The sequence below is a fragment of the Arachis hypogaea genome, chromosome 17 (assembly GCF_003086295.3).
Source record: "Arachis hypogaea cultivar Tifrunner chromosome 17, arahy.Tifrunner.gnm2.J5K5, whole genome shotgun sequence".
Classification (NCBI taxonomy): Eukaryota; Viridiplantae; Streptophyta; class Magnoliopsida; order Fabales; family Fabaceae; genus Arachis; species Arachis hypogaea.
In genome coordinates this window covers 14,716,017-14,731,362 of record NC_092052.1, presented here as the reverse complement: position 1 = coordinate 14,731,362, position 15,346 = coordinate 14,716,017, and positions in this window count along the sequence as shown.

Here is a 15,346-nt window from a genome sequence, read left to right as displayed (position 1 = left end):
AAAATCAAAATACATTTCATTATTCATATACATTGAAAAATTAATTTATTGATCATGAACCCTAATCTAATCTTTCTCACCCCAGTTCATACCAAAAAGAACACATCTAAACAATTTTTCTTCATCATTGAATATCAATTTATCAATTTTTCTTTATCATTTTAGGGATGAAGTTGTATTTTATCGGTAGATTGATATTCAATGATAAAAAAAATTTTAGGCTCCATCCTCCGCCGCAAACGCATAGCCACAGGAGTTGATGAAGGAAAAAACGGCGTTGTAGCTGTCAGCACCACTACTATAAGATCCAATACCAATATCCGATAGGCCATTTGCCGGTATTGGGCTCTGGCAACAACCGAAGCCAGTGCAGATCCCGCTAGTTGTTTCATTAACACTGAGGCACACTGAAAAGCACCCAGTGGCATAATTTCTTCTCTCTATAACATTATACTCTACTACTTCTCCAATTGTGTTGCAACCAACCACTGTGAGCTTGTTTTTACTCGATGAGAAGCTGAAGTGTGTCAAGTTGAAGATCTTATCGTAACTGGTTTCGTTGATTCGCGTGCCGTTGACGTTGTATTTTATTGGTAGATTATTATTCAATGATGAAGGAAAATTGTTTAGATGTATTTTTTTTGTATGAATTGGGATGAGAGAGATTAGATTAGGGTTTATGATCAATGAATTAATTTTTCAATGTATATAAATAATGAGATGTATTTTGATTTTAATTTTTAAATTAATTTTAATTTAAAATTATAAAATTAAAGTTAATTAAATTTTGATTAAATTAAAAAAATTAAAATAATTTTTGTTTAATGTAAAAAAGGATATTTTAGTCTTTTTGTAATATTAAATAAAAAAATATTTTTTTTATTAAAGTATAAGGATAGTTTAGTAAAATAATTGATATGATATATATTTAAAAAAAAAAATTAATTATTAATGTGGAAAATATAATCCACGTGTCGTGTTTTAGTTTGTCCACATTTTAATTATATCGATACGTATGAATTTATAATCGTACCGTAGCAAACACACATATATATATATATAATGCAGGCACATAATAAATTATATATATGCAGTAGCAATAAAGCGAACCACGTAAGGATGTTTAAAAAATATATATGTATATAATTTTACAGTATAAAAAATTTTAAATGTATACGACGTACGCATATACATATATTAATTCAAAAGGAATAACAAACTGAATATTTTGATGATTAAATTATGGATGACTTTGATATTATTTGTTAGAATAAATTAATTTCAATAATTCAGATCATCCATATTAAATCACCAAATATAACATAATGCGAAAGCATACCTTTATTCATAAGAGTCAGAAATTGATGGAAGGATTTAGATTTTGTGGTTCTTTCGATCTTCCTCGACCAAAACTTTTATTTCTAGATGGCTGAATTGTAACTTTTTTGACGAGGAAAGAGCAACAAAGGTGGCTTTGGTATATTGGAGACCGAAACTCTGAAGGTCTATTTATATTTGAGCATGACACCCATTAAACTCTAAAACCCAAATAAAATAATATTTAAATCCCAAAAGATAATATATCTAAAATTCAAAAAGATAATTATCTAAAGAACAAAAGATAATATATGATTTTATTCTCATTTAATTCCAAATTAAAAATAATAATGACTTATTCAATTTAGCATTTATAATAATAAATAAAATCACCATTATATAAATTATTTAATTTAAAATAGTATAATTTATTATTATAATTAATATATATATTACCTACAAACAAATTAAAAAATTAAAATAATTTCCTAACAATAAAAACATGATTTGTGCGCAAACCATGGTTTAAGAGTTACCAATAGATCCAAACATGCAAATTTGGCCTACTTTCTGTTGGTTCAAGTATATATTAGTGCTCAACCGATGATTTTTAATAACTTATATGTTTTTGGTGGAATTATGGTATATGCATAAATATAAAAATTTTGTACACTGTATTAACTCATACTTTATCTTTAATGTGAATGATAAAAAATTAAAAATTCAATTTAGTGAGATTTATATAACCTTTTATACTATAGCAATATACATAGATATGGGATCTCATACATATATACATTAATTATTCAATTGAATATAAAATTGGCTTCTAAACCAGTTCAACCATATCGAACTTTTTCCATTCAAATTAATAAGACGAACCAGCTTTAAATTGGACTAGTTCCCTTGGTTAGCTGACCCTTTTTTTTACCAAATTTTTTTTTTAATTTTTCCAAAATTTTTTTTAGATATTTAATATCATATTGTTTTAAAAAGTATCTTAAGAAGATAAGTATGAGACTTGTATGGTATATTGATATTTATAATAATTTTAAGAGTAAATAAATGGCCAAATTGGTAGAAATGTACAAGCTTTTTTGAGTGATATCACAAAATAGGCTTTTTTGTGGTTTTTCAAAAATATGGGGATTAAAAAAATGTATCGGACAAATTGTCATTTTTTTATATTTAAAGTGAAATTGCTGTGGCAAATTATATTTTTTATTTTAAATTTTTTAAAAAGTAATTTGTTGGAATCGTAATTTTTTTTAATTTTTTAAAATCAAATTTATTGAGAGCGAATTTTAGCTTTTATTATAAAAAGAATTTTTTGATAAAGGAATTTGTCGAGACAAATTATACTTTTTCTAAAAAAATTATAATAGAATACAGTGGGGCTAATTGTGAAAAGTGAAAAGTGAATACCTTGAAGGTGAATTTCAAACATGACCATATCTACATGTATAATTCACATATTTATAGTAAAAATCAGATAATTCAAAATCATATCAAAATTAAAAAGCAATATATTTAACCTCCAATTTATTTGTCTCCTTATAACGCTAGCTTGAGGAAACAAGTGTTGAACATAAGAATTATTAAAAAATCAGCAAAATTTATTATTTTTATCAGCCAATAATATTTAAAAATATATGCTAAAAATACATTATTAAATTATTAGACTAATACCTATATATTAATGAATCAAACAACAGGTAGCATTAGGCTTTGGCCTCGCCACTAACAGTACAATGCAGAATAAAACGAAGCCTTCCAAAACTAAGTGATTTGTTTAACCTTTTCCAATCAAAAATTCCCTTATGATGTGTCTTTGATGGAGATTCATTTGGGGATGCCTGGTTTTTGCACAGCACAAAGTTTCTTGCTCCATAATACCCTATGGGTTTCAACGGCTCTAGATCTGTTAAAAGTGGCAAAGACAATCATCGGCTTTTGCTCCTAGCATATACTGTAAAATGTAAATCGTATCGAGATAATGTACATTTTGATTTTTAAAGTTTGTACGATAAATGAGTTTAGTTCTTGAATTTCTTTAAAATAATTAAGCTCTCCATATTAATGTAGTTTGCTGCGAGCAATTAAATGGTATGCATAATGGTTAATTTACGTGAACATTATTTAATTCTAATCAATATGGTATGCTATATTAGTTTTTTTTTTGGTGACTTATGCGATATTAGTTTATGTGATTTAATTGATGTCTATTAATTTTAATTTAATTAAATTTTATAAACTATTTTCTGACATCGTATTGATCTAAGTATAAAGAGGTTAACGTCAATAGAAAAGCTCTGCATACAAGTCATTAGGGCTTGTATGCTTTACAAATTAATTAACGAATAAATCTCAAAAACGCAATGTAAGGTATATGTTCTTCTTCTTCTTCCTCTTCCTCTTCTTCTTCTTCTTTTCTTTCGTTTCTTGCCTTCTCTTTCTCCTCCTTCTTCTTCTTGCTGCACGTTCTTCTTCCTCTTCCTCTTCTTCTTCTTCTTCTTCTTCTTTTCTTTTGTTTCTTGCTTTCTCTTTCTCGTTCTTCTTCTTCTTGCACGTTCTTCTTCCTCTTCCTCTTCTTCTTCTTTTCTTTCGTTTCTTACCTTCTCTTTCTCCTTCTTCTTCTTCTTCTTCTTCTTCTTCTTCTTCTTGCTGCACGTTCTTCTTCCTCTTTCTGTTCTTCTTCTTCATTTATGTGCTTTTCTCTCTGTTTTTTTCTTCATTATTCTCAATTTCCATTGTTTTTTGATATCAAGCTCTGAAATCGTTTTTGAAGAAGAAGAAGCAGCAGAAGATGAGGAGGAGAAAGAGAAAGAGTTCTGAAATATACATAAGATGTACTTCAACGAATTTTGGGTGTATTTCTGAAATCCTTTGGGTGTATTTTTGTAATCCTTTGGATATATTTCTGTAATCCTTTGGGTGTATTTCTATAATCGTTTGGGTGAATTCCTGTAACCGTTTGGGTGTATTTTTGTAATCCTTTGGGTGTATTTCTGTAATCGTTGGGGTGTATTTCTGTAATCGTTTGGGTGTATTTCTAAAGTTCCATTATCTTCAAATTTGGCAAGAAAATTGTTTTCATGGAGGAAGAAGAAGAAGAGTCGTTCATAATGTATGGTGAGTAGCGTGCTTTGGAAACAGGAAGTTGTTGAATAACGTGCGTTTTATTTACTCTTAAATGTGGAAGTGTGTAATACGTTAATTAAGTGTAATGCATGTATTTTATTAGACTTGTAAGACTTGGTAAGCAAAAAAAACTTGTATGTGTAGCAGGCCTCTATCGTCAAACTGGCAAAGAATCGTTACAGACTTACACTATGTGTGTGATATTCATTTGTCTAAATCAACATTGTACTATCCAATCTTTCCAATGTGATGATAAGTTTGGAAAGAGTGAAAGGCTGAAAGACAAATAAAAATCATATTTTCAGAAATTAGAGATTTAATTGGTTGCTTTAAAATGTCAAAGACGAAATTGACATATCAAACTAATTTCAGGTACTAAAATAAACAGTATCTCTGCATGCATGATAATTCATGCGCCGAATCCAAAGAGTAGTATACAGTAAAAGATAACAAAATATTCAATAGGAAATTAAAGCATCTTTTTGCTAACAAGTGTAAATGATAAATTTTCAACTTTTTTTTATATAGAAAATACAAAGTATAGGTGTAAAATTTGACTAATTTATGTGTGTAATTTTGTAAAAATATAGGTATAAAATATATTAATTTATGTATGTAAAATTCTAATAAATATAAGTATAAATTATATGTTTATTGACTGTGTGTAAAATATTTATAATATGAGTACAAATTATTACTGAATAAAAATAATAATGATTAATTTATACGTATCAATACGATAAATAAAATAAATAAAAAAACAATTATCACTTAGATTATATTTTTTTAGTCATTATTTATTTTTTTATTTTTTAAAAAAATATTATATATATATATATATATCACAATATCCTTATAAATAATTATAAATAAACATATGTGTTTTTATGATTAATTTTGTTAAAAAATTAAATATTTTTTTATTATTGTGACCAAACTACTCTCTTATAATAAAAAAATTAAAATTAAATCTTAATCTAATAATCTCAACAGAAAAATAAAACAAAACCAATTTTTCAAAAACCAAATTAAAAATTTGTTCATCTTTTCTTTCGGTGACCGATGACGGGCAGGAGCCCAGGGCTTATATGTGAGTTTGGACGGTGTCAATGGAAAACATTGCCATGTGTTTCACGCAGCCGACAATCATGAACTGCTAAAAGTGGGGGCCATCGTTTGCTGCAGCGACGGCTATTATACGACAGCTGAGATTCTCAGGTGGGTGGAAGTCCTTCCAGAAATTGGGGTTCTTTTGAAATTTGGTGGCTGCGTCTATGACTATGAATTTGGGAAACTTATTTTCTTTGACAATTTAGGGTTTAAGTTAGAGAGAGAAAATAAAATTAAAAATACAAAAAAAAAAAGCTATTCAATTAGGTTTTAATTTGAATCCAAATTGGTATATGAAAAATTGAATTTTTTAAGGGGGTTTATTTGGGGTGTTGTTATTGGGCGTGAGGTTTGAATTTGATTATTGCTTTGTTGTTGTGTTTCTATGAACGATTAAGATAGGGTTAATTTTATTACTATGGATGGTGATAATGGTGATGCTGAACTTGCAGAGTTTGTGACGTGTGAGCTTGATGCAGGTCTTGAAGAAGTGAAGAACGGAAGGTGAAATTGAAAATTGATAGATTGAGTAAACTACCATTTGTACCCAGAAAATTTGAAAACGCTGACATATCTATCCATAAAAGAAGGAAATTACCATTTGTACCAATGAAATATGGATTCCGCACAACAAAATTATCCAAATACTAACAAATCACCTAAAATTCTTAAATTACCCTTATCTTCACCACCACTTTTCTAATCTCAAATCCCACTACTACTTAAACTCTTCTTCACCACCATTACCACCGTCACTACCACCGCCATCACCACCTCTACTACTCCCGGACCGGTTCCCAACCTTCATCTATAAGCTCAAAACTTCACCCCATCATGAAACACCCAGTTCAGCCAATTTAAGCACATGCCAGAGTTTGAATACACAAAACCCAGGGACCAGAGTTAGAATTCACAACCTCAATTGGTGTAACAATGGTGGAGATATCCAATTTTCTATTAAACCCAAAGCCCGCAGAAGAAGAAACTCTGCAATCTCAGATGCAGAAATTTATTCCCAACCCTAAAACCGTACGAACAACTAAACTCAACTTCAAGTGCCTCATTCTCAACCTCACAGTTCTCTTTTCATTCATTCTAGGTTTTTCTGTTCCTATGAAAATCTATCGAAATCTACCGCGCTCCACTCCCCTTCGACCGAATTGAATTCTTCTCCTTGCAACTGGGGTCCAATCCCTTACTTCCCCTACTGATTTTGAGCCATATTCGTCGGCGTCAAGACTTGGTCGGATCCTGTGGCGGCGAACATGGGAGCAAACAGCAAAGTGGCAGAGAGAACCCCACGCGGCAGAGAGGGTAGCTTGTGTGGGAACGAAGCCAAGCATCGATGCAATCAACATGGAAGATTTGTGAGCAAAGAGGCAAGGTTTGAACATAATCATCTTCTTCGAATTCGAAGCAGCAAATGGCACCGTCGCAGCGTAAAGATGAACGGCGAGAAATGTCGTTGAGTTCGCTGGTGTATAGGACAACATAAAAGGAGAAAGGGATGGTTTTGATGGTGATAACGTTAGTGGTGGTGGTGGTTGGGGATGAGAGTGGCGGTGAGGGAGGATTTGGGTGAGAATGGTACTGTGGAGTAAAAAGAAAAGTTAGAGTAGTTAGGTTATATTAGAGGGGATTTAGGGGATTTCAAATAATTTTTTAGGATTCGGGTAGTTTTGTTAGCAAAAGTCCATCTTTCATGGGTAGAAATGGTAGTTTTGCTTATTCGTGGGTAGATTTATCAGCGTTCTGAACTTTCAGGGGTAGAAATGATAGCTTACTCTTAATAGATTAATGCATGCTTAGACTTTTTCTTTTTTTGATATTATTAGATTAATATTTAATTTTAATTTTTTTATTATAAGAGGGTATTTTGCAAGGTTCTAAAAATCGGTTTGGACCGACCGGTTGAACTGATTGAACTGTGAACCGCTGAGGAAAACAACTCGGGCAAATGCTAAAACCGCAGATTTCAAAAACCGGAATTGAACCGGTGAACTGGCCAGAAATCGGTCGGTCAAACCAAACTGTGACCCGACCGGTTTTTTGAATGGGGAATGAAATGTCACCGTTTCAGTTACTGCACTTAGCCCTAACTCCATCCTCGATGCCCAGATCCACATTCCACTTCAGAACGCCTCTGCCTCACTCACACTCGATCTCTATCCTGCACTTAGCCCTAGCTCCTAGTCGTCCCTCACCTCCGTCCAGCCACCGTTTTGTGCCGCCGCCGTCGTCGTTCCTTCGAATAGCCACCGCCTCGTGCTCGCTCACTTCCCCTCCATTGCCCAACAGCCAGCGCAACCTTCGAAGCCTCCGTCGCGCAACCTTCGATGCCTCCATCGCGCAGCAGCCATCGCGACCTTCGAAGCCACCGTCTGCTCCACCACTCTTGCATGCTCTGTCTCCATCGGTGTCTCTCAGTGTCTTTGTCTCCCTTGGTCGCTCGGTGTCTCTGTCTCTCGGTGTCTCTGTCCCCTTCCACAACCACTGTCTCTTGCGTGTTCTCTAGGTAATTTTTTTTATTAACTATGAATTTATGATTGAATAATTGCTTGATTTTATGAAGTTCTGTGAACTCTGATATAGACATATAGTGATATCTGATATGTGGTTTACTGATATAGTGAAATTTTGTGAACTCTGATTCAAGTCATTTAACTTGGAACTGATATGGTAATATAGTGATTGAATAATTGTTTTTCTGTGAACTGTGAAGTGTGAACTGATATAATGATTGAATAATTGATTGAATAATTGTTTGCCTATTTCAACTAATGTTTCAACTGAATAATTGAAATTGAAATTGAAATTCTGCAACTAATTGATAGGTAGGTTTTGTTTGTTTATTTCTCTTGAATTGAAATTGAAATTTTGCAACTAATTTTCTGATTTGAGTAAGAGTCAGCTTTTTCTGCTGTTTAACTTCATGTTGTTTTATGGGAGTACAGCTTGATGGAGCTGTTAAGGAAGCTTTTGATGTGGCATACAACAATATATATGCATTCCATGTTGCTCAGAAGACACCTGAGAGAATTGTTGAGAACATGAAAGTATGTATGTCATTCTAATTCTTATTCTTACTTTGGATCATCCATGTTTTATTAAGTCAATTTTTTTAAACAGTTGAAAATAAATTATTTAAAGATATGTTAAGTGGTGTCCTTTTATGATAATTGTTACTTGCAATATTATTTAGAAAAGGCTAAATATTTCTAGAAAGATTAAATACAAAATACAAAATACGTGGAAGATTTATTTTGGTTCTAGTCAGATGTGCATTACTGTCCCTGATTTGTGGATTTTCACCATTATGTTTGTGCCAAGTTCTTTGATTTTGTAATTATGCTTATGTGTTTGTTCATTCTTGGGGTATTACACCAATATTTTTGTTTTGAGTCTTCTGAAAATACCAGGAAATTCAATGCAAGCGAGTTGCAAGAAGTATCAATTCTGTGGGTCTTTATATTCCAGGAGGAACTGCTGTATTACCATCAACAACTTTGATGCTTTTTGTTGTAAGTGAAAATTTTTATCAAACTTGAATCAGTTGGATGTTGGTATGTTTATGTTTGATTGGTTGTTTTTGCTATTTGACTTTTGAGTTTGTATTTGAATGAGATCATAATATTATTGTTTATGTAGTACTTTTAATTTGGATTATATTTTAAAATTTATATTAGACTATAACTATGTTTTAATGTGTTTATTTATATTTTATTTATTATTTTATTATAAAACGATTTTTTCGGTTCAACCATAGTTGAACCTATGAACCAATGAATCAGTAACTAGAGCGGTTCGATGATCGGTTCGGTTTTCAGAACCTTAGTATTTTGGTCACAATAATAAAAAAATTATTTAATTTTTTAACAAAATTAATCAAAGGACATATATGTCTATTTATAATTATTTATAAGGGTATTTTAGTATATATATTGATATAGAATCTTTTAAAAAATAAATAAAAAATAAGGTGGAAACTCAGATACAGTCGACTTTACGTGAAGTTGCTGATACTTGAGAGCCGTTAAATGATTTGACTGATTTGACTAAATTTTCATCTAACGCTCTTAGGTATCGTGAAGTCGACTTCACGTGAAGTCGACTTCACCTTCACCTGAGTTTTTACCAAAAAATAAATAATGACCAAAAAAATATAATCCACATAGTAATTATTTATTTGTTTATTTTATTTATCGTATATAAATTAGTCATCCTATTAATGCAAATATCTTAAAAAATGACAAATTTAAAACTTTTCATATAAAAAAAATAATTGATATATCTATTTATTTTATGATGAGAGATAAAAATATCCTAATAAAAAAATAGTGAGAAGAGAATTTATCATTTTTGAACCTTAAAAGTTAAAACTAATATTTTTTTAAATAATTTTTGTTGCTACAAATTTATGAATTTAAAAATGAACTATTGACATTTTTTTTAAATCCATTAAAAAATCATTATTTAATTGATTGGTATCTAATAAGAAACTATCACTACTGTTACTCATTTACTCTTGATGTTAAAAAATGAATGTGTCGCACAACCTTCAAGGTGCCATAGAAGCTCAAATAAATTTTTTTCAGGATTTGAAATAACACAAGGTGATCGAGAACGTTTTTTTTTTTTTTTTTTGTGATCGAGAACGTTTGTTATAATACATTATTATTTAATTTATTTCACAATTTAAATAATAATTTAATTAATATAATATTTTAATTTTTTTTAATCACATATTGTATAAATTTAGTTCGTTTTTTTATTAGATTTATCTGTATTTCAAATTCAAATTTTTTTCTTATGTCACCTTAAAAGATTATAAGTTATATTGACGTTTTCAATTTTAATATAATATTTTCTTAGATGTTAATAAATAAAAAGATTAATTTTTTAATAAATTTTAAAGAATTGCCAATCTCTCTTTTTTTAATTCATAAATTTATAAAAATATATTTTTTCATAATTTAAATTAAAGCACAAGTATTTTATTTTAATTTTTTATTAATATTTTTTACTTTTAAATTAAATGCCAATTAATTTTGAAGAGTAAAATTTGTACAATATAATTAATTTGTTCATATTTTGCCGGTACTATAAAGATGCTTGTTACTTATGCTTTCTTTTTTCCTCTAAATTTTTCGGTAAAGAAAAATTTGAACTCCAGCAGAATTGATTGCTTTTAGTCAGCCGTTAAATATCAATATTTAAAAATATGAGTTAAAAATATATTGTTAAATTATTTAAATTAAAAAAAATTAAGTTAATGATTAAAAATAATGGTTAAAAACAATAAACTCTACTAATCCTTAAACATTTTTCTTCTTGGTATGTGCCCGCGAAATACTTCTATAAAATTAACATATAATAAAAACGTAAATATATTTTTATTTAAATAAAAATTGGCTGGACAGGCTTACCATGGAAGGCGGCATCTGGACAATAGAGAAAGAAGTTGGTAGCATCAAATCCCAACAGAGGAAGGCGCTCTTCGTTAGCATAGGATTTCAGTGTTGTCTCAATAACACGTGAAACAAGATCTGTTTCATTAACTACCAACCTTATTGGCCCCGAACTCCCTAAGATATTGATTGTTACCAAGATCTTGTTACTCTTGTGATCCTCCTCCTTGCCCCAGCTCTTGGTCTTCTGCATCAACACCTTCTTCTCAAACCCACCATTCTTCATCACCATGATGATTATCTCTTGTTTTTCGCTTCCAATAATGAAGGGAAAAACTGAAGATTTTTTAGGGGTTGGGGTTTGTAGCAGGAAGATAATGGTGCCAAATGCAGCACAACTTAGACAAGAGGCATTGGGCAGTGAGACATGAAAATTGAAGGGAAAAGATGATGTATATTTATAGGAATATGCAGCATGCACCTCATGAACGTTACAATTTTGGTTTTTTCTATATTCATGCAGGTATATAATATGTTTTAAAAATGTCATTTGCACGCTAAAATCTGTCACAATATATTTGTATATAAATATAAATGTAGTTTAACTAATTTTTAGTATATATTTTATTTATGTATATTTTATACTCATAATTGATTTTAATGATTGATTTTGGTATAAATCTAACATAGTTAAATCTGTTTTATATGGCTATTCTATTAATTAATTTTTCTTTTTGATAAATGGAAATTTATTTATGTGTAGATTTTGAAGGGGAGAAACAAATCTGTACTTTTGATATGTGTAATAATGTTTTGGAGGTTAATTAATTAGTTTTGGGAATATACTTAATTAAAAGCCTAAATAAGTTTTTGACTTTTGTTCCATTTAAATATTTGTTTTTTTAGTTCCGATGGAAGATATAATTTTCTTTGTTTAGGTCCTATAAAATTTAAAAATTATTTATTTTAGTTACTTTTATGATTTATTCATTTTAGTTTTTATTTGTGACTACAATTTTGACAATGCTTAAAAGATGAATGTTAGAAAACTATTAAAATTTATTATTTTTAACCATCAATTAGTCATCAATGTTTAAAAATATAAAATAAAATATATTGTTAGATTACTAGACTAATAAATAAATTAAATTATGACTAAATAATGGTTAAAAATAATAAATTAAATTGTAATGACTCTCTAGCATTTCTATACTTAAAAAGTATTATCAAAATTAGGTCATATATTTGTATATTTTTGCAACTGTTTTTTATTTTTAAATTAAAAAATATTTTTGAATATTTAAAAAATGTTAATATTTTTTAAATACTATTAAAGTTTTATAGTTATAGTAATCACCAAAATGATAACCTTGTGCTCCATAACATATTGGTGATTTAGCCATAGTTAAAAATGTGGCTAAATTTTGATGAAACCATGAGTAACATACATTAGCCACAAAAGAAGAACCATGGGCATTAAGGATGACGCATTCTTATTTTAACACAGTTTTAAGGCTATTAGCCACATTTTTCTAACATAGATCTTTAAATAGTCATGATTTAGACATCATGGTCCACACTTGTGACTGTGGCTAAATGATATTAAGCAAAGTGAAAAGAGTTATTTTACCATACTTCATCCGTTAATATATACTTCAACCATATTGTTCTAGATTTTGATAGATTGTGATCGCTCTTTTCTTACTGTGTATGTGGATTATTACTTCTTGTATCTTGATCACTGTCCCTAACTATGTCGACAGCCTCCTCATCCGTATTATCTTCTTGTATTGCATTTTCAACTCGATATGGTTCTCCGTAACCTGCACCATCAGACATTATGCTAGAAAAATCAGTCATCGCAACTGCTAGCTTGCAAAAGGAATGATTGTCTCTTACAATATAGACATCTTCATCCTCGTGGTTCAAATCAACCGAAGAAGGAGGAGGATGCAATCAATGGAAAGGCCGGTGTAACTATAAGCATCGAACTAGAAGTTCCCCTAATGCAGTCGAATGAGATTCGAAATTGATGCTCCAGAACTGTCGATAACATCTTCCAATTTTGCATACAACTTATGTGTTCTCAACTCTAAAAAACTTAAGTGATAATGAAACAGAACCAGCATATATTCATTGGATCCTATCACAAACATATCATACTTTACACCGGTTGACACAATAGTAATTGAGATCTTGTAAAATAACTTCTCCATCATTTATCCACACATTCCAACCTTTTGCAATATACTAATTTGTAGGTCCGAAAACTATTCGATAAACGAATAAAAACATTCAAAGGCTCTTTGTCAGTAAATTTTAGTCCTTCTCTTTTGCTTTTATAAATTTTCCGTGTGTATAGTGCATAAGCGTTATTGTCACTCTACTTTATAAGGTGAATTTTATGGTGTAGAAAGAAAAAAATTTCTACATCTATAAAATACTTGTGGCATAATATAGGAAGGATATGTGGACATTTGTAACTGATTGATGGTTCAGCAATAACAGGAATGATAGACAGATTATAATTTGTTGCAGTAATTTGTAGTGTATTACTAAAAAATTAACAATTTGATAAAATGTAATTACAGTTTTTAATTTATTTTTTATGGGCCAGGTGAGTTAGTTGAGAGAGTTTTGTTTGACCAATAATCATGAAGCACAAGACGAATAAAAAATATTTGGGTGGGATGCAGTGTTTTTTCATAAATCTAGTGAAAAAAAAAGGATCAAAATTTTAAACTGCTGCCCCCCAAAAAAAGAGCTGAACCACATTTTTAATATTTATCTATTTAGTAGATTTTGATAAATATGCTAATTTTAAAATTGGGAGACCATAATTTGGTGTTTGGATAAGTTATATAAATTAAAATATTTTTTTCATAAGATATTATATTATAAAGTAATTTTACTATAAAAGTTAACATCCAATATTTTAAAAAAAGTTGTCGAAAAATAATTTATTGACTTAATATCATAAATTTAAAATGAAATGAATGATAGTAAACAATAAAAAAGCAACGTAATTATGCTATAAGACAATAACATCACCTTTGAAAAATAAATATAAATGAATATGCAGAGTAGCAAAAAATTGGGTGAATAACTTTTTTTGTATTTTAATATTTAGCGTAAAATTATTAAAGACTGCAATTTACAAAAAGTTGTATATTTTTTGCTTTTTAAATATAATGTTGGTTTAGTAAAATTTTTAACTTTTAAAAGTAACTTATTAAAATTAGTTTTTAAAAGATAACTTTTTAAAATTTGTAGCATATAAGTTTGATAAATCAAATTAAAAATAAATTTTCAATAAATATAAACAACAATAATTATATTTAGTAAAATAATTTTAAAATTTAAAATATCATAATAGATATAAATATAAAAATAAATATTTATATTTTTTAATATACAAAGTTATTTTAGATTTTTTTAATTTTAATAAATAGAAGTTAACTTTTAAAAATTACAAGTATAAATATATTATCTTTTTGGTTTAGTTTACTAAATATAAAACTAGGTTTTTAAATTTTTGAAAAACATAAACACTGCTATTAAACCATACTATAATTCCTGAAAAACAAATTATACTAGTTATATTTTAGAAAACAAAATAGAAATAATTTGTGATAACCATAAGTTACAAAAATTCTTTGGTGAAATTAATTTGTGATAACCATAATATACATTCATCACAAATTCTTTTTTATTTTCGTGCCTGCTTTTTTATTCTTTTATATATATATATATACTCTAATATACTGCTAGGATAATGATATTGCATGGTTCAGGAGGTTTTGGCTAAACAAGATACTCTTTCAACAAATAAATTTGGCCCATCAAATGATAAAAAAAAAAATCTGTGATTACATTTTAAATCAAACTGTTAATTTTTATAGGAATATGCTACTAATCACTGCGACAAGCTATAATGTCAGCTTTTTCTGTTATTGCTGAACCATCAATCAGTTACAAATGTTCATATGTCCTTTTTATGCTATGCCACAAATATTCTATAGATGTAAAAAATTTTTTCTTTCTACACCATAGAATTCACCACTTTATAATATATTCAACTAGTATTTATAGAGGGAAAATCATGTCTTCATAGTCTACTATAATGCATAGAGGATTACCACAACACTTTTCTTCTTAATCCGCTACGCTTGAACGCGTTTTATGTTACCTAGTTCAACCATAATCCGATGTGGCCATGTGGGTCATAGCGTTTTTCTCAGCTGCAGTTGTGCATAATCATTCTTCCCTTATCGCGGTTTATACTTAACTCAAATGCATTCATAATCCGCGACTCAACAAAGGATTTTTATGTGAGAATTCGTAAAACTCTTTAACCTATAGCAATTTAC